General features: G+C 42.3%; 1 long non-coding RNA gene across 1 annotated transcript; it reads right to left on the reverse strand.

Moving 5' to 3' along the window:
• Positions 1-6,307: 6,307 nt before the first annotated feature.
• LOC126385796 (uncharacterized) lies at positions 6,308-27,033 on the reverse strand. Its single transcript, XR_007569445.1, has 3 exons — positions 26,882-27,033; positions 7,917-7,958; positions 6,308-6,401 (listed from the first exon to the last, which is right to left on the reverse strand). It is a non-coding gene; the product is annotated as an uncharacterized LOC126385796 (long non-coding RNA).
• Between the last annotated feature and the right edge of the window lie 964 nt (positions 27,034-27,997).

Genomic DNA, 27,997 nt, shown 5'->3' on the forward strand with positions numbered 1-27,997 from the left:
AACAACAGAAAAATGCTTCAAAATGGCTAAAATGCGACCGATCGCTGTGGCTCCCCCTGTGGACCAATGTTGGTGTTGTTTTCTAATGTTTGCTATGACTAAGTCATGGTATGGTATGCTGTACATAATGGGTATGGACTAGTTTGTAATATTATTAATATTACTCGGTCTGCTCAGTGCAACATGCTGATGAGGATGCAGATTTTTATCAGCTTCTAGGATGTTTCTGAAATGGGCTGCGTCTCATTTCCTGGAATTACAAGAATTGTTTAGAGTAGAGTGGCCGCCTGGCGGAGAAAAAAAATGTTACCTCTACTGAGTGCACTCTTCTAGTTTTTCTTGTCCCTGATCATGTGACTCGGGGTCTAGTGTTATGTCATGCTCAGGAGACACGAGGGCAGCAATGCAGGAGGTCTTAACATCACGAGATTCTACACTGAAATAAAGTCTGTGGTGGACACATTTTGTGTAGCTTCAGTTTGTAGCTGTGACGTTATAATTTGTCATATTAATCTGCAAAACATCTGAACTCCCTGCAGAACTGTGTGTGTGTGTGTGTGTGTGTGTGTCAGAGGAGTGAGAGCAGGCAGTGACAGCAGAGTTATAACAAGACGATCACACCAGCTGATTTCACTCACACTACAGTATTTAGAGCTCAACTGGTTTCACAGAGCTCGGGTGCGTTTGCTCGTTGAGTTTGTTTCATTTGGGCTGCTGTGAAAGCCGTCAGTCAAACTCTGCGGCCTGAGCAACCTGACTGAGAGCGCCTGGAAAGGAGGCGTGGCAGTTTGTGAGCAGACTCTGGTGCAGTTTGTTTGGTGTTAAAGGTCTGCAGGATTTATGACGGCAGAGACCTGATTTTAGAACGATCTCAACTATTACTATTATTTTACTACTAATTGTGACTGCTTTCATTTAACCATCTGTGTGACTGTATGATATGATTAAGGGTATGAAAAGTCAAAAGCTGGCCAAACTGTGTGGTGTTTTGTTTGATAGATGTCTTTAATTCGAACATAATATGTTGTCGTCACCGTGGCAACCTGAGCAGATTTCCTCCATTTGTCCCCAGAACTGTAATTGTTTAAGAATCTCTGCAGTACGTACTTTTCAGAGCCGTGCGTCTGCACCATGTCGCTGCGTTGCATCATGAAAATCTGATCAGAGTGATAAAAGTATCACAGTATGATGCAACGTTGCCAGGAAATCACTTGAAAGTTGAAACTGCCGGATTGTCAGCGTGATAAGTGAGAGGTTTTATAGTCGATCAGAGCAGATAGATAGTCAATCAGTTAGTCTCCTGTTTCTGTGTGTGTACCGACCATAGAGCAGCTGAGCAAATATTTGTTGTGTTAAGAGTGTGATTTGATTCACGCACAGCTGTTTGTCTGAATATGTCATCAGTCACTGTCTGATTTGATACACAGCTGTCTTATACTGCTAAACTTTCATATACACTATGAGGCCATAAACACAGTGCTGCATGTGTCCACCCAGACCTGATGGTTGATCATTGTGCCGCTACGCTGACAATAGCCTTTGCCAGAAGTAGGGGTGGAAGATATGGTCCTACAATAATATCATGATATTTCAGGGTGATTTTACAACAACGATTTTCTTTACGAAACAACAAATTAGTTAAAGAAAAAATGTATTATTGATTTAAGAACACAGACTTGCAGCAAAGTCAGTGATGTAGTTTCACAGCTTGCTTCAAATCTTCAGTAAAAACTAAATAAAAATGATCTCTCATTTCTTTAGTTTGTGAACAACAACAGTAACTCAGAGTCAGATTCAGATTCAGTGACAGTGTTAATAGTTCAACTGAATCAAATCTACCACTAATTACAGATTTAAACAAATGTCCCCTGGGATCTATATATATAAATCATCTCTAACCATCAGGCTGTAACCTGTGACAGGCTGTTATGAGACAGTCACATATATGGAGTTTATTCACGTAGGTTTCCATCACCAAAGGTTTATGACAGAATCAGAGAGGAGAGGGAGAGACGCTGTGCTGCTGCCAGAGGAGCTGCTGAATGAGTTCCCTCTGAGCGCTAAGAGAAGGAAAACATTCAGGACGCCACACTTTATTCCACACTACTGAAGCTGCTCCTCTTTCTGGAACCACCAAGGAGTCGGGAATCATTTCACTTTCATCCATGCTTGTTGTTGCCGTGGGTAACAGTATGACGTCAATATGTCAACAAGACAAAATATCGCGAGCATCTTGATGTGAATTTTTCATATCATATAAAAAATTATACCGGTATTATCGTGCATTATCGTTTTCTGGTTAATTCTCCGTCCTATTCCTGTAATTGATTATCTGAAGAACACTTTGAGGGCAGTTTAATTTTATTTATTTTTTATTTTTTGGCACCAACGTCCACTTAGACTCAAGAATGAACTGATTAGAATTTGGTGGTCAAAGGTCACTGTGACCTCACAAAACATATTTTTGGCCATAACTCCAGAATTCATTCACTAATTCTGTCCAAACTTGACACAAATGTCTATCAGGATAAAATAATGAAGGTCAAAAGGTCAAAGGTCAGCTTGACTGTGACATCATCATGTTTTAACGTCATATCTCAGGAACAGAAGGGGAGACATTTGGTCAGATACTGAATTGGTGACTCTAATCTTGAAACTGTGCTGATTGTATAGATCTTCTGTGTGTGAAGCATCCATGTTTTCACTGACATGGATGGACACTGTCAGAGACACTGGACTGGTGGGCGGAGTCGTACGACTGTGAGGCAGTAATTCCAGTTTTAATGTAAAACCAGGAGCATTAATCTGCTGCTGTAGTTGCCTCCACTCCTCTGGGAGGCTTTTAACAAGATTTAGGAACCTGCCTGCAGGGATTTGCTCCCATTCAGCCACAAGAGAATCACTGAGGTCTGAGTGTTACATAAATATCAGTCTTAATCTTCATGTGATGTCAGATTTTGAAGCCGACTTCTGGATCATGTGCAGTTATTATCAGCAGCATGTTGCTGTCTGCACTCCAGCTTCACAACATGTCGGTCCTTCAGGGATTTCATGGCAGCTTTTCAAAAAATGTACGACACAAATGATGTGGTAGATTTTATTTTATTGTACTATTAATGTATTCAGAATCTGAATCTCACTCTGAGTTACTGTTGTTGTTCACAAACTAAAGAAATGAGAGATCATTTTAGTTTTCACTGAAGATTTGGAGCAAACTATCTTCTTAAAGTAATAATACAATTTCTTGAACTAATTTGTCATAAAGAATATTATTAGCGCAAAAATACACTGAAATATCGTGATATTATTTGAGGCCCACCTCTAGTGAGTATTCATTCATTCATTCATTTTCTGTAACCGCTTATCCTGCTGGGGGAGCTCTATAACTGTAGGGCGACAATGCTAACTAATGTGTCACTGTGTCACCTCCCCCAGTGATCAGTCAGTTCCAGTGTGTGGGTGATGTTTAGCTGCAGCTTGTTCTCGGTGCTGTAATTGGCTGCAGTTTACTTTACTGCCACGCTCAAATGCAAGTTTTCCAAATCGATGGATTTCCATCATCAATTACATTGATTACATCGATGAATTGCCTCAGTCATATTTCAGTAACAATTATTGTTGGGACGTCTGCAGCTTCACAACCAGAAACAAGAGAGTGAGTTTGGTGGCGTTACGCAGGAGCGCACTGTGATTGGTGAAACTCTCAGGAAACTACGATGATTCATCTAGTTTGGGGAAAAGTTGTGGTGACTGGACAAATTTCCTAAATCATGCAGGATTCATAGGGGCTGGTTGAATCTGTGTTAATTGTTGTGGTCACAGGCGTAAATATAGACAGTGCTCGGCTGTATGTCTTTAACCCTTTGAAACCTGAGCAAATTGATTTCTTTCAAAAGCATAGGAAGAAGGCAATGAGCAACGAAAGAAGAAATGACCCAAAGAAATTGCAGGAAATTAGTTAAAAGACAAAATTAAAAATAAGAGAATTATTTTTTTTAAAAAACAGGGAGTTAAAAACAAACAAACAAGGAAATGACCTGAAAAAAAGTGCTTAAAATTTTTAATAATTCTGTACCATAATTTTAAATATGTGATAATAATGATTATGAATATATTTTTTCCTTTTTTTTATTTTTTTTTATTTTCTAAATCTATACATTTTTTGCTATCTGCGGGACATTTCCTACCAAGTTGCTTGTTGCCTTTTTTCTCATGTTTTTGAAAGAAATCGCAGCGATCTGACGTTTGAAAGCAGCACAAGAAAAGTGACGTCGCTCCAGGTTGCAAAGGCTTAAGAAACAAACCCATTCCATCCGACTCCATGATGGTTTTCTTTTTTTTCTTTCTTTTTTTTAATAAAACAATCAGTAGCAATCTATAACAAAATATATTTATTCTACAAAACTATAAAAAAAATCAATTAAATAAATAATGGTTTATTCTTGTTAGTATTTTTGTCATGTACAAATATGCAATGATTATTTCTGGGTAATTTGTATGTTGGTGTTACACAATGACTCCATTTGACCATGTGAGGATAAGATGACACGGTAAATAGTTAAAGCGCATAAATAGTAACTAGCGTGCACCAGGGCCCGTTGTAACTACTGAAGACGAGCGCCATTCACATACCAGCAAATAACAGATATATAAAATTTAAACATCAACGTGTTCGAGGCAGCTACTTCCTGTCTGAGTCTTTCTCTCGCATTTTTTTAATTACTAATCTCTGACAGCACTTTTAATATTTATTTAAGTATTTATTGTTTTTTAGCACTTATGTATTCACTTATCACGAACACACAAGTTGATGATTCTTTCCTCTTTATATCTAATGAGACACATGAAGCTGCAGTTTTCTACAGACATATTAACCCATAATAATGTAATTTTAATTTTGCCAATATTTTATGGGGTGACTGTTTAACTGTGCTCAGTATCAGTAGACCATCTTGTGAGGAGCTGTGTAAACCCAGACTCCTCTGCTGCTCCTGATCTGTTGGAGCTGAACAGGTTTTTTATCTGTTATCTGTGAATCAAACATGGTTTTAACAAAGAATCATGTTAAAGTCTATTTTATATTCATGCTCCGTGTGTCATCCAGACTGTTGTGCTTTCAACCATAAATAGCAACAAGTGTGCACGAGGGCCCATTGTGGCTACCTTACACCACTGGTTGTGGTCGTGACATCACACCATCCTGGAGGGGCGGACGTGTCTGGTTAATGTGTGACACATCCTAGATGCCAAAAAAAAGATCCTTCAGTCATGTTTTTATTGAATGTATTAAGATTAGCTGCGCGTCACACACACACCTGGAGAAATCTCCACATTTCAAAGGCTGTGATTTTGTCTTAAATTTGACACCCAACATAAACCCAGTGGTCGTGTTTGTCACACACACACACACACACACACACACACACACAGTAAATCTGAGGTTAGCCTGCGGCGTGATGCTTCTCTGCACGTGCAGCGCCAGGCAAAGGCAAGGAAAGGTTTGGCATGGTGTGAGGTGTTATCCTCATCGGCGTTAGAAGCTGCTCACCGGCCCAGAGTAGAAGACGGGTTGTACCAGGAAGCTCCCTGGTGTGAACGTGTGCGGCTGTGAAGCAGAGCCGAGCTGATGATCTCAGGATGCGTCAGCCAAGTGTGAATTAGAGACCAAACAGAGGAGCTACAAAACTTTGTGTGATCAGACCCCTGCTGAGACTGTGAGGAGGAAACTAGTTCTCTCACAGACTGACAATCACATCATGCACCTGAAACACACGTCACTGCGTGGACACACAGATATGTACACACAAATGTTTGCAGTCACACACAAATACACACAAACACACACAAACACATCGGCCCAGTCAACTCCAAATCACCTGTGCTGAGGGACTGGCTCTGACCCATTACAGCTCAGCATGCCAGCAGCTACAAGCAGCTACAGGCCTGCTGGCAAAGTCCTGTCGATCACAGACACACACACACACACACACACACACACACTCTCTCAACACGCTTACACACACATACACAATCTTTCCTCCTGCAAGGACAAACACACAGTGGTGTTCTCCCCTACTGGGCACAGACAGACACAAACCCAGAGATGCTCCAAACACACGTCATCACCTCCTCTCCTTCCTGCTGACGAGGGCGGGGCCGTGTAACGACCATCGATTTCGGGTCAATTTGTGTAACGTACAGGTGTGGGGGAATTATCCATACAGCGTAGCATCGTGACATTTTGCATGGTGATCTTGTATCAACACACAGACACCAAGTATTGATCTTTTATTACACACATTATTCATTTTTGCAAATACACATTTTAATACAGCTTCTAGCACTAGAATAATACGATCAGTTTCTTTTTCGGGCCACTAGATGGTGCTGATGTGATCCATCTTGGTGAGGTCAGCAGAGGTGTCAGTCAGCGGCATTTGGCAGGAAGTTCATCAAAACAAAGATGGAGACACCAGAGTAAGAAACAGAAATACACTGTCAGAGTTTAAATTAAACTTATTTTGGATTTTTTAACACAGTAAGGAGGACTTGGATATGACACGTGTGACTTACAGCAGTGTCATGTGAGAATGAAATACTCTGGGAATGCTACGAACATGACGGCTCACTTCACGCCACCATCCAGAGATGGCCTTAGCTGCTAGTGGCCAAGATAACGCTAAACCTGCTTCGCTGAAAAATCAACCAACACTGGATGCGGTTTGCTCGACACAACTACCATCAGAAAATAACACAGTCCATCACCTACTTCCTGTGCAAAGATCTGCATTCATACAGCGCTGTTGGAAACCAAAGCTTTTCTTACATGCTAAAAACACATGAACCCAGGTATGTGACTCCGCCCCCTCACAGCTGTACCCAAGCTCTACAGAGAAGTGAAGCATAAAGCTGAGGAACCTTTGAGTACAGCAGGAAGACTGGAGTTAACCTGTGACGCCTGGACTTCAAGCTCAGAGGATTCATATGTGACTATAACAGGACATTATCTGACAGAGGACAGGAGACCCTGTCTCACGTCCTCCAAACTAGAGCGGGACATTATCTGACAGAGGACAGGAGACCCTGTCTCACGTTCTCCAAACTAGAGCGGGACATTATCGGACAGAGGACAGGAGACGCTGTCTCAGGACACCAAAGTCACAGTGGAGCAAACACTGCAGACCTCCTGTAACAGACGACACTTGTAACATGTGATGTCATTCAGTCAGCAGGACACCTGCATGTGAAGTGTTTAATATGTCCTCTGTAGGGCGTTTAATCTGCCCACAGTTCAGTCTGTCAGGTGTCTGCAGGTGTTATGACGGTGTTGGTCAGTCTGTCTGCTCTGTGTCACATTTTGCTGCAATAAAAATGATTAAAGTCGATGAACAGACTCAAAACTTTATCTGAGGAGGTAAAACTGATGCTGACAAAGTTTCCCCTTGGGGAAATAATTTGAAGTTGGAATAAAAAGGTTATATATCGCAATATATTTTATCACAATACTCAATATATCGCAATATTGCAACAGTATCGTAGCGTGAGTCCTCTGGTGATCCCCCCTTTAGTTACGTAATGCTGGTCTTCTGAAAAGCCACACCAGTGTGCATCTGTCCTCTCTCACTCTCCACAATCCCCATATTTGCGTTTTGTTTTGATCATAGTCAGTTTTTTAAGTGTTTGTGACGTCTCACATGTGGCTGTGACTTGCAGCTGAACATATACCTAGTCCATTTCATGGAACACACAGAGATGTGTAGCGTGTATTTTGGTCTATATCGCCGTGCCATGTTGTCGACCGAGAACAGTCCGTCTTGTTTTCCAGCTGCTGATCAGCTGATCAAATACGTCGTGTGTGTGGCGTCACAACCTTGCATGTGTTAGCTCCACTGGTATAAAGGTGGTGATAGTCGTACCTTCCTCCTCCTGTTGACTCCTCCTCAGCTCGTCTCCAGACCCTATAAAAAAACAGAAATGAAAGAGTGTGTGTAATTTAACAAAACGTGAGTGACATGGAGACGGCAGTCCCACCTGAGGGAGTCTGTCGCTGGGTTATCTGTTCAGCCAGGATGAAAAACACTCCACAGGCCAGCGGGGCGAGTCGTGCTTCTTAAGCATAGACTATGGTGAGTGATAGCAGGTCCTCTTAATGCTGGCTGAGCTGCTGCAGGAGCGAAGCACCCAGAGAAGAAAAGCAGCCATGCTGGGTGTGTGAAGAGTCGCTGTGCAGCTCAGAGGGAGGCTAATAACTTCCACACCAATTATTTAACTCTCCTCAACTTCACTGACCCGTGTTTCCATTTAAGATAGGCCAATAAATACTGCGTACAGGCCACGGCTTCAGAGGAGTCTGTGAGGAAGCAGTTCAAACATTTTGGTTTTATATCATCAAACATGTGGAAAAGATTTAAATGTATGCCTCCACGCCTGGATAGATATGGCCGGAGGCATTTTGTTTTCAGGTTGTCTGTCTGTCTGAAGGTCAAAGGTCAGTGTGACCTCACAAAACATGTTTTTGGCCATAACTCAAGAATTCATACAGTAATTATGACAGAACTTCACACAAATGTCGAACAGGATGTAATGAAGCAGTGATGACATTTTACATCCAAAAGGTCAAAGGTCAGCTTGACTGTGACATCATCATGTTTTAACGTCATGTCTCAGGAACAGAAGGGGAGACATTTGGTCAGATACTGAACTGGTGACTCTAATCTCAGGTGTCCTCCTTGAAACTGTAAAATGCTTTAGAATAGTTGAAACTTGAAACAGGAAGTATGTGCAAGCCATTTTGAGCGAAACTTTTGTTTGATGCCTCGTCTCTATGTTATTCCTGAGGCTTGTGTTGGAAGCGTCCCAATGGACGAGGAATGGCTGATTGGCAAGGTTGAAATGAGGAGTTATTTTTATGATCTTTATGATACCTCGTCATTTTACTACAGAAACCGAAATAAGTCGGCATCCGGCTCACCAGGGAGCTGAACATCTCTTTAAGTACTGTGTGGGACGCTCAGCAGAACTTGATTCAAAGTGGAGATGGTGGTGTGATGCACTCTGGGAGCTACAACAATGATATCTATCAGTTACCTGTGATAGTGTTGTTGTGCATATGAATGATAGGAAAGTATACGTACTAACCCATCTTTTCAGTGGTTCCTCTGAGACCTCTGCTGTGTGTGTGTGTCGTCTGTTTATATGACGTGAGTTCATCATTTAATGAACCCAGTGGTCACAGAGAGTGTCGGATGTAGCACGATGTGGCACGTTAGTCAGATGCTCACTTGCTGTGAGGACACGGTGTGACATATGTTGATTCAACTGTAGGGTAGAATTAGTGATTTAATGGTACTGGCCAAATTCTCTGATCCACCCAGTCACCAGGGTACATTTTATCATACACGTTACTGCAAACAACTTCTACATTACATCTTTTATTCAATTCAGTTTTATGTAATAACACCGACATGTTATAATGCAGCAGATTCTCTGAAACTTTCTACATTTCAGCAGCGCTGTGGTAAACATGTGGTTTAGGCACAAAAACATTCAGTCATGGTTTAGAAAAGATCCTGTTTTGGCACAAACTACCGTCTTTTGGTGTCACAATCCTGACTGGAAACAAACCGACGTCTCAGTGAACAAGAGCCGCTTTGCGTGGCACCAGGGAGCCAATGAAAAGCCCTGAACCTGTGTGTAAATATCATCAAAGCATATTAGCTGCCTGCAGTCGTATTGATAACCAAAACTCAATATCCCTTTGTTAGTTTGTGTGTGACAGAAAGTGTGTGTTTCCACAGACGTGTGTGTGTTTTAGTACATGACGGTATTTCTGTACTTTAATTTGATTTAACGTGTCACTGCGTTTGCCCATGTGTTGTGTACATGAATGTGCGTGTGCATGTTTGTCAGTGACTCGTTGCATGTATGTATTTGTGCATCCACGTGTGAATGCATGTGTGTGTGTGTGTGTTTGTGTGTGTGTGTGTGTGTGCTGCACCATGGCAGCTCAGGGACGGATAATGTACTAAACAGAAGCCTGGCTGGCCTTCCTCTAGAGAAACCAGTGGATTTATAGGCACACACACACACACCCACACACACACGCACGCACACGCACACACACACACACACACACACACACACACACACACACACACACACACACACACACTAAATATCAGGAGCTTCCTTCCACTAAAACTCAACTGGGCCAAAATGTGCAAATGAGATTTTGAAATGTAGACGGAGTCGTTCGCAGCCTGTGAAGTAAAAAATGTCCTTTCATATTGTTAAGTGATGACCAGAAATAATAACTCCTTAAACTAAAGCTCATCCTCACAAATTAAACATTAACATTAAAACAGCTGATATATATAACAGCACTTGTTCCTATAAGATGAACAGTGTGAGCTCCAGACAGCAGAGTGTGAAACATTAACCACACTCTCTCTGTAGCAACATGACAGGATGGCTTACTCAAGACTTTTAATTTTGCTTTTCAGCATTCTCACTTCAGCTCATATGTCACAGGATGCATTCATGATATAAATCCCACCCATACTTAAAGGACCTGTATGTAGGATTCAGGGCGCTATGATATAATCAATGTGTTTTCTTTGGTGTATAATCACCAGAAAATAAGAATCATTGTGTTTTTTTTTTACTTAAGAATGAACCGTTTATAGTGGAGATGCACGATAATATCAGCACGTCATCAGTATCGACCATTATTGGCTGTAAAATCAACTATTAGAATCAGCCAACCTGCTTTTTCTTATTTTGCACAATCATTTTCTGTAACCGCTTATCCTGCTGGGGATCACAGGAAGTGGAGCCTATCCCAGCTGACATTGGACGAGAGGCAGGGTTCACCCTGGACAGGTCACCAGACTATCACAGGACTGACACATAGAGACAGACAACCATTCACACTCACATTCACACCTACGGACAAAAAAACCTGTCAGTTCACACCAATGCAACTAGATGAGACGGCGTATCATCTCTAGTCAACAACTCTCTGTGCTTCTGATCTGTAACGCTGACAGGAAGTGACCACCATGAGACGGCGTATCATCTCTAGTCAACAACTCTCTGTGCTTCTGATCTGATTTGCAGCTTTTCAGACTTATTTTGTGGCTGAATATAATTTGTAGCTTCTTAAAATCTGAATGAGGATAGTGATAGTGAGATACTGGCTACAGTGATGAAACAAAACCAGCATCAGATGGACTGTATTCATAATCAATACGCCACAATAATATAAATAACCAGCGCCAATTCATCAGTCAATGAGAGAGTGTGTGTGTGTGTGTGGGCGGGGCATAAGCACATACAGCCAGCAGCAGCAGCGACCCACCGTCTGACACCGGCACACCGTGAGGACAGAAACAGAGGGCTCTGTGGGGACGGAGCACCTGCTGCAGCAAGCCAACACGCCGTCTGTGGTCATTTTGACTTGACCAGCAGACTTCACTACAAGCTGATTGGCTGTTGAAACAGGTGACGTGCTTTAAAACCAGCCGCCGGCCATTTGACCAGCTGAGTGTCAGGTGACACCATCAGCCAGCTTGAGTCCAGCTCAGACCGGCCAGTTCACACCGCTGACACTTTTCTCTGCAACGGTCTAAAACGGTTTCGTCTTGTCACAGATCTTTGGTCTGAGCTGGGCTTAACAAACAGAATCTGATATACGCCAAGGATGTATTTGTTGCCTATTTGAGATGCCAAAATGGTGATGTGCACTCTACATCGGACCAAGAACATTTGTGTGCAAAAGGGTCTATATGGGCATCATCTGTGTGAAGGTACAAGCTCCTTTTGTGTTTTTGTGTTTTTGTGTTTTGTGTCATGTTTAAATTGAACTAGATGTGAGTCTTACTATATATAACCACATCAAGCAGAATTACTGTTCCTATGGTTACGCCGAGTTTATTATACCTTGTGCACCGACTCAGTACAGCAGTTAAAGTGTTGAACAAAGCTTTTTTTGTAGCATCCGTTTTTAACATACACCTGTGAGACAATCACAGCCTTTTCTTCGTGGATGGCATGTTTCCAATTAAGGTGGTAACTATGGTGACAAAATCTGTTGGCTCGCACTGACACTATAATGTGCTGCAGCTGGTTCATTCATACTTGTTATTTGTTGTTTTCCTTTTAATCAGAGCTGAGTTTCACAGCTTTGTTCTTTCTGTTTGGTGTTTGAAAATCTTCTTATTAACGTTTTGGAGATGAACGAACATTCATTAAGGAACAAAGACAACTTGTGTTTGGGGGAAAGTGTGAGACGGAGAGTGGACAGAACGAGAGGGAGGAGAACAGTGTGCGGCAGGTTGTAAAAGAGACATTGACAGATTAAGAGAGTGATGGTTGGTAATGGCAGTTTTCTTAAAGGATTTGGTGGGCAGATTTTGTAAAAGCCAAGATAAGCCATCAAGGTTGGATACCTCAGCGAGACACAAAGAAGAGGTGAAAAAACTGAGACCAGTTTGGAACAGAAGGTCGGGCAGCGGTGCCGACTTTAAAAGGGGTGTTTGAAATGAGTTTTGCGGATGTCTAGTGATGGATGCTGTGGAGAAGTGAGGGCAATGTTGGCCCTAATTGGTTTTTGAAATCCACAGTCTGGCTGGGAAAATCTTGGTATGGAACATAAATGAGTTATTCTTTTTGCTCCTTCACTATATACTTTTGAGGTGCCCCTGAGCAAGGCACTTAACCCCCAGCTGATCCGGCACAGGCACTCAGAATTTAACACTGGACACTTTGAACCTGTGTCCACAAAGTGTTTTTCTTCAGCAGAAAAAGTGGCATAAAAAACTAAACAAACCCAGCGCCTTTTCAGTGTATGCAAATTAATTGAGCAAATAAGAAAATCAAGTTGGCCAATTCCGATACTTCATTTTAATATTATAGTGCGTCCCTGTAGCTAATGCATTGCTGCATTAACAGAGGGTCGACTACACCATCAACGTTTAGCTCACAAAACGAACGGGATAAAAACACAACAACCAGAGTCTGCCAACTGTTCTGCTCCTAAAAAATTAGCTTTTCTGCCTTTGCTGTGACATCACCAGCAGCTTTCTGAAAAGTTCAAAGATTTTTAACTTCGAGTGCTCGGAACGGCCACAAAAAGAAGGCGGAGCAATTTGAAAAAGGATGCTGGACTAATGCGGCCACACACGCTCTCTCCTCATGGGGAACAATTGAAAAAAGATGCTAGCGCTGAGAAAAGAAATGCTATATGGACACATGCCCTTTGGCTGTTCTGAGGAAACCTTGAATGAATGTGAAGCAGAACGCTGTGCACCTGAAAATAAACTTAAGGTCCAATTCATTAAGAAAAACTGAGCGATGGTCGCTCTTCAAACTGTTTTAGATTTCCCATACCTCTGTTCAGTGTCAGAGTAATATGAGGTTGAGTTGGTGCATGGGCGTTTGGGTGCATAGGGTATGAGATTTTTATGGTATAATACCTGCCTCTGAAAATATCACAGTTGAACAGTATATGATAATACACAATAATGACTATTATTGTAAGTTACAGTGACCCTTAAAGGAGTGAAAACACAGGGTTTTTCTGTTTAGTTGAACAGATGCTTTATCACTAAAACTTGAAACATGTTTTTTGGGACGTCAGTGTAAAAAGTCTCCCTTTTGAAAATAACTAAATAAAGGTCAGGGACCAGCTGCGCAAAACACCATAGGTTTTCTCCTTAAGTATGACACTTAGGGCTTTAATTTGTCCTTAGCAAGGGGCTTACACAGTTGCATAGAATCCCTTCAAAGAGTTCTTTTGTCTAAAAGTTTCCATGGAGTTTGTTTGTTTGTACTCATGCTTGCGATGCCTCTTATCATCTCTCAAAGTTGGCTGAGAGTTACGAGGAGGAGGAGGAGGAGGAGGAGGAGGAGGAAAAGATGAAATTTCTGGAGGAATACAATCATAGAAAGAACAAACTACAAAGTAAATTTGATCCCAAATACCAGAAAACAGAAAACAATTGTAGGAGGAAGCAACGAAAATTAATTCAGTCAATCTGAAGTATGAAATCAAAAGCGTATCCACTGCATTGTCCTGGTTGCAGAATTCTCTTCTCTGGATGTGTTAGTTTTTACATTTATCACCATAAACTTGGTCATGTTGCAGTTAAGCAGAGTCAGAGGTACCTTAAGGGTTTTTTTGTGTTCACTTTGGTCTTTTGTGCAGCAGTCGAGGGATTAAGAACATTAAGTGAACATTTTAAAGAAACCTTAAGGAGAAGACTTAAGGGTGTTTTGTGCATCCAGTTTTGTTTTGAGGAAATCTTATCAAGGACTCTAAGATAAAATCTCAAGATGTTCTGTGCAACCAGCCCCAGATTCTCAGTCCTCAGTTGATTTTTTTTTCAATGCCCTGGATAAGCAAATGTACACAGTAGGGCATTAACAGAAAAGTCGATTTGTTGATGTGTCGACGTCAGTGGCACAAGTCGACACCCCCCGGAAGAAGTCGACAAGTCATGTGTTTTTTCCCTCTCTCTCTCTCTCTCTCTCTCTCTCTCTCTGTGCTTGTGTACGGAATGCAATCGCTGCCTCTGATTACGCTGATACTTTGGAGCAGACTCCGCGAGGAATGTCCGCAGTCATTCGGGCTTTCATAGTCGAGCGCACTTCCGCGTTGTAGTTTCCTGTAAAAATGTCCGTGAAAAATCCCTGCGATGTGAAAAATACATGCCGAGCAGTCACTCACTGGACTCCGCAGAGTCCGTTCCGCGTACGTTCCGCCCGAGTATGTTCGGGCCTTGACAGACACCCATCACATGTGTGGAGATACTTCACTTTCCTCCGCCGTGTCAATGTGATGATGTCATCAAATGACTTGTCGACTCGACTCGACTTTATTGACAGATAAGTCGACCTGAAAAAAATCAAAGTCGTTAATGTCCTAGTACACAGTATGATAAATTATCATACCATGGTTTATCTTGAAACCGGCACACAGCTGCAACCCTAGGGTGCACAAAGTAATATTTGATACAGCACACCTTGGTGGCATCCTCTTTTCTTGACATGCAGATCCTGTAGATGTATTAGGAGAGCAGATACAGCGTTGAATGTGGGGCCCCGTTCATTCCTATGAGGGTTGCTCAATGGCACATGATTCCAAAAGGATTCAACTGCAGCGTATAAAATTACCCAGCTGATCCAAGGATTATCAGCACTATTTCCGCACTTCCCGGTCCAGAGAGCAAACGCACCAGACACTTATGGCGGTATGTATGCCATGTTTTAAATTAGCAAGTAGTCACATAGAGAGAAAAATAAATCAAGTGTCCATCCATTATCAACAGCTTATCCAGGGCCGGGTCGCGGGGGCAGCAGGCTGAGCAAAGCGCCCCAGACGTCCCTCTCCCCAGCAGCGCTTTCCAGCTCCTCCTGGAGGACCCCAAGGTGTTCCCAGACCAGATTGGATACATACATGGGTCTGCCCCGGGGCCTCCTACCAGTGGGACGTGCCCAGAACACCTCTAACAAGAGGTGCCCAGGAGGATCCTGATCAGATGTTGAACCACCTCAACTGACCACTTTTAAAATGAAGGAGCAGCGGCTCTACTCCGAGCTCCCTCCAGATGTTCATGCTCCTCCTCCTATCTTTAAGACTGAGTGCAGACACCCTTCGGAGGAAACGCATTTCGTCCACTTGTACCTGCAACCTCGTTCTTTCGGTCACTTCCCAGAGCTCATGACCATAGGTGACGTAGATGGACCAGTAAATTGAAAGCCTTCTGGTTCTGCTCCCTCTTCACCACAACAGTCCAGCATAGCTTCCCCATCACTGCAGACGCTGCGCCAAATAAGAATGAAAAATGTTGATGCATCGATAATTGTTTCATAATCGAACCGTTGCCCTCTGAATTGTAATCGTATTGTGAGGCATCTTGAGATTTACACCCCGATGAATTAGTAAAACTTTGACCTGCTGGTGGCGCGAGAGTTAAAACCAGAGAACCACCAAAGTCTTTGTTTCTTATCCTCTCAGGACCGTCTATCTATCTATGTATCACATTTCTGTTCTGTACGACATCTATTGCACGTCTNAAGGACAGAGGGATGTCGTATGCTGTAAAGCCCTGTGAGGCAAATTGTGATTTGTGATATTGGGCTTTATAAATAAAATTGAATTGAATTGAAATTGAATTTCCAAGGAAATCAATCCTTTAGTTAAGATATTTCACTCCAACCACAGAGGTCAACCTCAGGGAGTTACCAGAGTCATTAGGATTCATCCTCAGGGGACCAGGACTGTAAAAAAGTTTACTGTAACTCGTGATAGCTGCTGAGATGTTTCAGTGAGGACCGACACAGCAGTGCTGCTGTTAGTGCCAAACAAAAGGAGGTGACAGATATTCAGATGGCAGTACTTCTGCTCCACAGTTTGATCCCAGTGTGTCCTTCAGTAACAAAACAGCTCAGCTGTGTTCATATTCCAGACAGTTATATAATTTCAGTCCTAAATGGTCCTCTGGTTCAAACAATGGCTGCAGTTTCCAAGGACGTTGACAACAACTCTCTGGATTGCGAATGTGTTCATCAAATTAATAATGCATGATTTACTGGAGATTATAAAATGAAAAATGTATTTGCAAACAGCCATTAGTTATTCATTTTGTAATTTAAACATTTATTCCATCACATTGTCAAGAGAAGTATTTTTTGTATTAAAAAAATCTACACACATTTATTATTTATCTAAAAATCACATCTCGGATGTTAATAACGAGTCTCATGATGATTCAGTTTTTAATCACAGTTTGCAGTGACGTGTGTGTGTGTGTGTGTGTGTGTGTGTGTGTGTGTGTGTGTTGTGTGTGTGTGTGTGTGTGTGTGTGTGTGTGTGTGTGTGTGTGTGTGTGACGTGTGTGTGATGGTGTGGACATACAGCGGCTCTAAAACAGAAGCACTTTAAATTCTGTGTTCATTGTAAATAAGGTAAAAACAAAATAAATCAAGCTGCGATTAGCTTTAAAGCTTTCAGACTGTGTGGCGTCTTATCTGCATGCTGATTAAGAAGTCTGTTTAATGCCATTGGTCATTCTAATAACGAGGTGTTAATTGTATTCAAGTCTGAGGTGTCTCCTTCCCGCTGTGTGTTTGTCACAGTCTCCTTCTCTGATTCCTCAACAGCTTCTCACACACACACACACACACACACACACACACACACACACACACACACACACACGCGTACATTAGCATACACATTGCCGCCACCAAGCCAGGCTTAATTGAAAAGCATCTTTTAAGAATGTTAAGAAGTGCCCTGTTAGCCTGGGGAGAGGATAAAGGCTGTTACATTATTCAGGGCACTTGGCCTTTCAAACGGTACACTTGAGTTGGGTTTCACTCAGCCTTGATTTCCTCCTGCTTTGATTTGTCTTTGTCGCGTGTTTTTCTGCCCTCATTTATGTCTGTCAGGCTAATTCTTTTGATTTGGTTGGACTTCAAAGGAACCTGCCGTGTAGCCGTGTGTCCCTTCTTAGTGTCGATGTTTTAAATGGTTAATTGAGCAGTTTTCAGACGTCATAGAGTCATGTGTCTGTTTTTTTCCCCAGAACACACTTTACACCAGGACACAGTGTGTGTACTAATTGCTTATATTAAAACAAATGCTGGTTACATATACATATATGTTCAACCTCTCATAGTGTTTTGAAAAATATTAGCATTTGCTATCACAGAACATTCAGAGTCCTACAGGTACGATTTAACAGGTTAAAGACCTTTTTTGTTTCTCAGTCCATCAAATTACTAAATCAGAGTTTGAGTTCTGTGTAGGTTTGTCACAATACCAAAAATTTAGTTGTTGATTGGGATGCATGACAATATTGGCATGTCATCGGTATAGGCCAGTATTGGCTTAAAAGTGGAATATCGGAATCGGCCAACATGCTGATTTCTGCCGATATGACAAACTGTTTGTTTTTTAATTGACAAAGTGAACATGTACAAAACATCAGGTAAATGACACAGCACAGGTAACAAAACAACATATCTGACATATACACAAGTTGCCTATATGTGAAGAATATAAGTGTCAAAAAGTAAAACAGATGGATAAACAGATAACCTTCACAGTCTGCTCGTACTGTGTTAATTACCACCAGAGCAATGAGGTAGAAAAGATAACTCAGTCCTGCTTCTTAATGACAATGAACGAGCCGTTAACCAAAGATATCGTGTTGTAGATAATTCAGTTACTAACTTTCTGATAATACAGGAATTACAATATAGTCCGAAATGCTGAAACTGCTGTGTGAGGATAATATTCACTGTCACCATAAAGTAACGCAAATTAGTTTTTCATTTCAGTGTATTAACAAACTGTTAGGAATTAATTGTACTCAAGAATAAAACAATCTTGCCCACAGATGTGTCACCGTTACAGTCTGGCAAAGTCTATGTAGCAGAGGAGTGAATCTGTTACTTACGACACCGCACCGTCCTGACCACGGTGAGGTTGCTGCCTCACGAGGTCATTTACAGATAAAAAAAAAAAGTTTTAAATCCAAAAGCCAATGCCAAAAGAAACTATGATGTCCAAGGATGTCACACGGTGCCATGTTGTCTGCTCTGATGTACTGTTATCCTTTCTTGATCCGTCGACTGACAGAAACTTAACTGCTAAGCTAACTAACGGCTAGCAAGCTAAAGTCAACTAGCGGGCTAAACCGTCCACACAGTTCTTACGGCGCTGCACTTTGTTGAAATGTTTTTTCACAGTCATATACAGCCACTGAACAAAAGTCCCACACTGCGTCAGGGCTGCTCGATTATGAAAAAAATCATGATCACGATTATTTTGGTGACAATTGAAATCACGATTATGCAAACGATTATGTTGTGACTTTGAAAACATGCCGTAATTATTATTTATTGCCCAAAATTCAACATACCATCGCCGCCATCTTGGAAAGCCCATACAAGTTGATCGACGAACTTGAACAAGATTAGATGGGAGTTAGTGCGAGCAACAGGTGAGCGACGAGTGGACGGATCATCACAGACAGACAAAATGGTTCGTGTGTGTGCTTATCCCGGCTGTTGGAAAAGTACAACCCAGAGACCTTCCACAGACTTCAGATCACGGTACGTCATGCTCGTCATTCGACTTGTATTGACTTTCCAAGATGGCGGCGGCAGGCAGTTCGGTCTAGGTCAGTAATACAGTTGTAAACAATCTTTTTAAATAAACTCTCTGATAATCTCAGAAGTTCTTGATGCTTTTGGTTTGATATTAGGGCCTGTCGCAGTCGACCACCGAAGTGTGGGAGTTATAACTGGCAGTGGTTGTTGATATTTTGATATTTTGTTGATGACAAAATAAAATCTCCCGGCGTCCGTGACGGAAAATTAGGCTACCAAAAATTGTTTACCCTCGATACCCCCAGCCTTACCCTGCACGCACTGTTTAGTACTTTTTCCTGTTAACTGTTAGCTGCTCTCCTCCATGCTAACGTCTCTCCAGGGTTGCCAGGTCTGACCCTTTTCTGTACTGAGTAAACTCTGTTTTACAAATGTATTTATTCAACAATATAAAAAATAGTACTACACAATGCAAACACAAATACATGGTCTTAAATTAGTGTATTACATGAGTAGGACTACATGAATTAAGATATATATAAAAATAAAGATAAACTGGGGAGCAAGCATACAGATAAAGAGGTGTATTCAGTCAGAGGATTGGAGGGAGAACGTTGCATAATTTTCCATTACATATAGATATGTTCCAACATCTTGCATCCCTAGTTATTGATACCAATATTAGTGAGATTCCATGATTCTCAAGACCAGTTTAATACCACAAAACAAAAACAAACCAATAAATCCCATGTATTGTGCACGTACTCTCTGCAACCAGAAAAAAATGCCAAAAGTGCAGCTCTCAGTGCAAAATAGACGCTCAACGCCCCGTCACCAAAACTGGAAATGAACTTCTTCAGCCATCTGCCACTGTGGCCGCTGGATTCCAAAATCCATCAGGCATTTAATAGAGTACCATTGTTTTTTTGGCTGGTGAGTGAAGCAAATCCAGCAGCCACTTGCATATTTTACCACCAGTTGGCCGGTGGCTGGTGCTGATATGCAACCTGCTCGTCATGTTGCTGCTGTTTGGAGCAGACTATAAATACGCAGCGCTCCTGTTGTGGTAAAACTCTTTTGCAAGAGAAACCTGAGTCCAGCTGAGAGAAAGAAACAAACATAACAACAGTACACACAGCGTCAGAGACGATCGCAGACACTAGTGCAAACATTTAAAGTTTAAATAAAGTTATAGGGATGATCATTCAAGTTTAAAAATCCTCTGTAATTTATTCCCTTTTTAAGGTGCATACAGTTGAAGGCAGTCTGATCAAGTTTAGTGTTTAAATTAATGAATGACTTTATTTTGAACCATGAATAAAAAAAAAACATAATAAAAACAAACAAGACAAAGATAACTCGGAAAAGGAGCTGGTAGAAGTAAAACTTATATGTCCCTACACCTTCCTTACATTTCAACAAATTCCCAAATCTATTTACAACAGATATAAAACTACCCCCGGTCTGTTTACCACCCAATTCAATAAATCAGTAATAAACCCAGTTTATTTACAGTCCAAGTATCACCCAGTGTTACAGAATAAATATGCACTCCCCTAACACAGCCTTCCCTCGTCTATGTATCTGCCAAAAATATCTTTTAGTACAGTTTTTTAAATGATTTTTTTACCGCAGAGATCACGAGTTCATGGTTAACTAACGTTGTTCCAAACAGCCAAACTCAAAGTCTGCTGCTATATTGGTCGTATTCTTGGGGGTAATAATTGAAATGATGGAGGAAGGGGAACCATCTCCAGAGCACCTGAATGATTCTTTACTACACACAGGGATTCCATTAAAAAAAATCATTACCTGAAAAATACAAAGTGTTCAGTGTTCAATGCCAAACTTTCTGTTCAGCTTTCATTCAGAGTGGATTTATTTCCCCAAATGTGTTTCGTTTTGAATTGACACATCATTTTCAGATGCTCTGGAAACGTGTGTTGGTAATTGTTGGTGCTTTTCTGTCCTGATTATAGCAAAGGTAATATTTTGGAGTTGGAAAAAATGTGTTGCATCAGCGTGACGAATAACCTGCTGTTTTTTTTTTTCTTCAACAAGAGCGTCACATCATGTTTGCATTGATAACACCGATATCACAGTTTATTGCAGGTGATATTTGATTTGTTGTTCATGAGAGCTTTGCAGGCTTCCTCCAGTGACCTGATCACGCTATTCAACATGAAAAGCTTTTTCTGAAAACAGCCCATCAGTTAAAAAAGCGAGGTATGATTATGTTGAGCAGCAGCAATCTGAGGCTGAATGCTCTCTGGGTGTGCAGCAGGGGAACGAGGGCAGGAGGTACACAGCTGTGTCTGTTTACATTCTGCACAAAGTAGGGAGCTTGCTTTTGCTCGACTTTGAAATCCATCAACACAGTATTCAACATCTGAGCAAAATAAGCATGAAGTGTAAAATGTAGATTATAGCCTGTGGACACAGTGTGCCTGAAGACTTTAGTCAAGGTGAGGCAACCAACTGAATTCTGTTATGGTGAGGACGCGACATGTTTTTGACGACAGTTAATGAAGACATATCTCAGAGCTCTGGTTAAACTGGGATGAGAATCCACCTCGCTAAGTGTGTTTACATGACAGTATGCTGGTTATGATATGTGGTGTACATGTAAACTTCATGTGTGGTTCCTGAAACCATGATGCTACCTGGAGCACTCTCTCAGGGTCCGTACACATGTCACATTATTTGCAGATCCATTGTTTTCAATGTAGACACAACAGGCGTGCTCAAATGCCAGGGTGACGCTGTTGAGGCGTGTTCCTGAGTATCTCTTTTTCAAGGCGTGACAGCTGCATCCTGAGATAAACAGAGTTCAACTTTTGGAACGCAGCAGCACACACCGCATGTCATGTGACGAGGACCAACCAATCACAGCCGACAGATATCTTTCCTTCTTCAGTAAATTATCAGTCTGTGATAAATATGGAGGAGAAGTTGATCATGTTAGTGTAGAGCTGTCAGAGCGTCACATCTGTCACACAGAAGTTAGGCCGACACACTTATAAACAGCTCCTGGAAGAAGATCAGCTCTGCACTCAGGATTTCAGGTAAACAGTCTATATGATGCTTGTTAAGGTTGCTTAGCAACCTCAGATGCAACCTGTTGCCGCGCTCTTGAAAGCTGGCACATGAAAGGTACAGGAGTAGCACCCTGACCTTGTGTTTTCCAGACGGTTAAAGACGTGTACGGCCTCTTAACCTGGATACTGTGGCATGTAAACACCAGCGACTACTAGGGCTGTGACAATAACTGCATCACCGCAATACCGCGGTCACGTGATGCCTACCGTGGTCATCACCGCACCAAAAAAAAAAAAAAAGCTGATTCATCATGGCGGCGGATCTGGTTCTCAAGCCAAATGCTAAAAGAATACTCCGACGAGTTGGGAGTTATGCCCTTTCGCTATAATTTTCATATTGAGACAACATGATGGATATCGTTTTTGTGTCTGTACGTCCAGTGGCTGGGTCTCAGCGGTTAGCATTGGGGTCAGTACGTCCGGCGCTGTGATCCGCAGAGGGATACACCGGTGAGCAGGCACAGGCACAGATGTAGCCTATAAACAAAACTCAGCTGTTTATTTAGCCTAACGATATCTCCGGACTATAGTAGCTGCAATGGACGACTTTGAATGCGATTTTGAAGAGTTTCTTGTAGCGGACACAGACCCAGAGCCATACCTGTTTGAGCCGGAGTATACAGATGAGGAACTCCATGTGTTGAATGCTGAGCGGGCGAGAAGAGAGGCTGAATCCTCGGGAGCGGCCGAGCAGCAACGGGCCGAGAGGAGATGGAGGTCAGGGGAGGACTGGTGGTGTAGCTGCGGGGCTAGCTAACATATTCCTACGGAGGTGGAATCATTTTGCTGCACAGAATGGGATTCGGTGCTACCATCGTTGGGGAGATATATCATTAGGAGGAAAAGCGCCACAGAGAGTGCATCACAAGGAGTGAAAACTTTGCAGCAATCACTAATCCTGGCGTGATTGAAACTTTTTTTCATGTTCCTAAGATGAACTGGAAAAAACGCCCCAGGCCTGCAGGAGCTGATGGACAGCTTTCAGTCGAGTGAGTAATATCGTCTGTGTCGGCTGTGACGTATCACCGCCATACATACCGTCACAGCCCTAGCGACTACACCATTACCTGTGTCTGTATCTGTACCAGGAGTGGGTGGAGTTTAAAAAGAAAGTGGGAGGGACTTAAACCAGAAGTAAGTTGATATGGATTGGTCAGAAGTTGATATATGTATCATTTATTAATAAAATATTTACAGAACAATCTCAGGATTTAGCACGGATCATTTTTGATTACGAGAGTAGAAGACTGAACCCGACACATTTTACTCAGATGCTACTTGTTCTCCTAAAAAGTACAGTGTCTTTACCAAACACTTGCTTCTGTCGAGTATTCTGCTCAACCCTCGTAAACACCTTGTTCAGTTTTCTGAATATTCTCTGCCATGCTCATAAATGTACCATGAACTCAAGTGTAGTAGTGATAGAGCTGAGCAATATGGAGGAAATCAAGTATCACAATATTTATTACTGAATACCTTGATATCAATATGTGATGATATTGTAGTGTTGACTGTTGGTGCGTTTACTATATATTTACACAATCAGATAATCATCAGTAGATAATATCAGTGTATCCTCTACAGTGGTTTGTATGATATCCTACGAATTAGCACCTCACGAATGACGTCACGTACATAATGTAAAGTTAAAGTTAGGTTTTGGGATAATAGAAATGGTGACAATGTGCCTTTAAAATCTTTCATGCAAAGCCCAGTCCCAAGCACCGTTCTCCAGGGGGAAGTCCTGTGTTTTGTGACCCGTCCACCACCCCAGCGTACCTCCATACAGGTACTGCTTCCTTCTTTTCTCCCATCGGTGTATCGGTCACGTGATCGCAGCCTTTCCAGATGCAGGGGTTACATACGAATAACTGGCTCATAATTACGTGTGGTATTAAATAATTTTGGTGCATTACTTCTGGTAGGTATACTAATGAACAGTGCATGAGAACAGCCTGAAAAAGACGAGGGAGTGTGGATAGAAAGAATGAGCCTTCTGGGCAGAGCTGCTATCATTGGCTCTCAATATGCAACTGATGGTTTATTGATCTGTCCCAGTGCTAAGCTCTGACAGAGGGAGAAATGGATGAAGAGAACTAATGAAGGGAGAGAAAGAGAAGCGTGAGCCAAGAGAAAGAGAGACAGAGTGAATAAAGATGGAGGGAGCGAGTGAGAGACAGGGTGAGGAATGAGATAAAAGGCGTGGATTAGACGCGGAGCGATGGAGGGAGAGAGGAGGTGAGATAAAAGGGTGGAGCGAAGGACAGAAAAATGGAGAAGAGAATTTTCAAAAAAAAGGAAGGAGGGGGCGATGGATGGACAGGTTGAAAGGAGAGGCAACAGAGAGGCGAGGGATATGAGCGATAAGCATTTTGAACTGGAATGCGATCGCTGACATTTCAATCACAGGACTCAGTGATGTTGCCGTGCACTTTTCCTCCATCTTTTGGGAAGGTGCAGTAAAGATGAAAAAGTGCCATAAAGTTAACGGAGAATGATACTGAAATGTTAGTTGTTTGCCACGTTGGCTTCGGGACATTTTATATCTCTAACACAAAGGCCATGGAGTCAGGAGTTTCCACAATATATGACATTAAAACAGTCTGTTGAAAACATTATGTCACGGCCTCTGACTCTGGGAAACCTTCTTCCTTCTTAACCCTTTAACCACCGCTGACCATGACATGTAGTAAATGTAAATGTGGGAGCAGATAAACAAACCATTGAAAATGCACTAAGACATACAGTGGAAGATTATTATGATAATAAGGATTATTAGCACCATAAAACGAAGCATTGTTAACATCTGTCATACACATAGATAACATGAACCAGTGTGTGTCTCTCCTCTTTTACACTCTCCACACAGCTCCGCCCCTCATTCACCCACGGGTTCTCCAGCAACACCGGGCACGAATTAAACAATACGCACAACTGAATAACATGTAAAATCTTTGTTAAGACAGGATTAGATGCGAATTCCAACCGTGCGGTGCGATGGACACGATGGAGGCAACACGAATGACTCCAAATACGCGAATTAGGCGGTGCAAATAGTAGCGCAATTTCACGTGATAAGCTTATTTGCGAGAGTTGACAAATTTGAACTTAAGTGACCGATTTGTGCGTGATTCGACAACCAATCAGCATTGAGATCCTCTAGGGGACATACAGGCAAAAGTCCATTCATTGATTCAGTGATTTCACACTCATATGACGCAAGTTATTCGCATGTATGAAGTGAGTCAACACAAAACATTCCAGCATTAAAACTCGAGTGAGTAATGTGACACAAAAATTCGCATCGTGTTTGGTGTGAACACGACAGAGACACAGAGCTGCTTCTGTTTAATTTGTCTGTTCATTAGTCACAGTGTGACATCGGTCTGTATGCTGCACGTGCTATGCTAAATCAGTCTTAGATAAATGAAATGAGTGCAGTAGCGCTGCATGTTTGGGAGACAGAGCTGTTTGATTGGTTAGCATTTGTTTGCTAGTGCGTTCGTCGCTGTTCTTGGTATTTGTAGTCGACTGTGTGACACTGAGACAGCATCTGGATGCAGGTGAAAAAATGCAGCAACAATACAGATGTTTCATTTGACTTCAGCCCTTGCTCCTCTGGGGAGCGTAGGCCATTGACGAATGTCCTCCATTTCACTCGATTGTTGGTAGTTCGCTTTAGATCTCCCCAGCTGAGCCCTCTCATAGACATTCCTGCCTGGACACCTCCTCAGCTGTTCTTGGGGCGACGCCTTTTCTCGGTTCCTCATGGTTTCCATTTCAGGGCTTGTCATGTGATGTTTGTGGCAGTCCAACGGCAGTTTCTCCTTAGAATAAGCTCCTTCGTCTTCATGTCCGGAGCAGATTATGGACTGCCCGCTGGCCAATTTTACCTCTCTGGGCTGTGTCCATCTTGTTTCTGCCAAACCCAGGGCTGAGAGACTGCAGCACACCATTTCTTTGGCAAAAATGGCAGCCTTATGAGTCTGGAGCATGGTTCGGATGTTCTGTGTCCCTACGTGCATAGATTTCCTTGGCATCAGCGTCCCAGCAAGTTTGTCTGGGAAGCGTCATAGTCCCCATCGCTGGGGCACCTTCAACCAGGTTCGTGATTTGGTGTTCATTCGTCAACGTTTTCGTACCTCGCTCTTTTTTACAGGTTTGTGTAGTTAGCACCATGCCCAACCCCCAACCTGGAGAACTGGGGACTGCATTTATCTGCCTCTCCTCTTCGACCTGTCTGGTTTGGTTGAACCTTCCATAGCTCTCAGCATCACTGGAGTACACAAGCCTCTCCACCCACCCCTCCACGCAAAGGCAGAATAATAAAGGGTCCCCATTGAGGCGGTATTGCTGGATCTCTGTGTGTAAAGGGCTAATGTATATCATGAGCTGTATCATAAAGTGTTACCACCATTTCCTAAAGAATCAGTCTCCCATAGTTTAAAATAAATAAATCAGATTTAGGTTCGGAAATGAGAGTCATCATCTCAGCAACAAACTTCTGGCAGAACAGACGATAACACAGAGAGGTAATTTCTATCAGTTACCACGTCTCAAATATCTGGCAGCACCAGACAGAGAACGTCTCCACTCAACTCAAGAGCACCTTCGCTCTGAAGCGGATTTATTACAAAAAATGAGCACTTCACTCCACTTACTTTATATGACTGAAATTGTGTCCTGGCAGGGTACAACCCGACCACAAAGCTGCGGATCAAACGGCGATGACAGACCGACGCCAGGAAGTTATCACTGTGAATTTATGTGGATTGGAGAAGAGACTTGCTGTTGGCAGGACGTTGGTGAGAACAGGAGTGGAGGAAGGCTACCAGAGCCGTGCCAAAAACCAGACAGGCACACTGGCATCAGACAGCACACACACACACACACACACACACACACACACACACACACACACACACACACACACACAGTATCCCAATTCTTGGCTTAGGTGATACACCACTTCCTTTGCAACTGTTGTGCAGCCCCTGCTTGGCTCAGAGTGAGATTATGTTGTACAGAGGGGATGGGCCCTTGGTTTCATGGAAATTACACACACACACACACACACACACACACACACACACACACACTGGAGAAATATTGAAAAGAGAACAGAGGAAATATTGATATGGACAGATGTGACAGATGAAGTTATATTCGGTCCCAGTAGGCGTGACATAGAGCTCAAGGGAAACAAAAACGACATGAGGACAGACTGACTGTTGGTCCGAGGGGTCGTCGGGGTCATACAGGATTCTGGCGAGGGTGGAGGTTCAGCTGTGGTCGTGACACACCCCGCGTTATCAGCTGCTTTGCATCCGTCACATGCTCACTCATTCCTGTCTCCCATGCATGGAGTTTTCATCACATCTACATTCATTTTTCTCTCCTTTTCTTCCTCACTGTTTGAACCTCTCCCTTCTGCTCTCCTATCTCTTTGGTATTTGGAGGAGAAGGGTTGTTGTTTCCGGAGCAGATATCCAGAGTCAAGACGTAGCATTATAAACCTATAACTCACAGTGTGGACAGGCGATTGGCTGCAACCTCCAAAACCTTTGGCTTCAGTTCAGACAAAAGATACAGCTGCAATCGTTTCTGTTCTCCACATAGAATAGAAAAGAAAAGACATGCAACAAAAGATGTCATCTAGTTTTACAGTTTGCTTCAAATCTTCAGTAAAACCTCAATAAAAATGATCTCATTTCTTTAGTTTGTGAATTTTTCATATCAAATTAAAGATTATACCAGTATTATCGTGAACGAGATGA

This window comes from Epinephelus moara, chromosome 24 (assembly GCF_006386435.1).
Source record: "Epinephelus moara isolate mb chromosome 24, YSFRI_EMoa_1.0, whole genome shotgun sequence".
NCBI lineage: Eukaryota > Metazoa > Chordata > Actinopteri > Perciformes > Serranidae > Epinephelus > Epinephelus moara.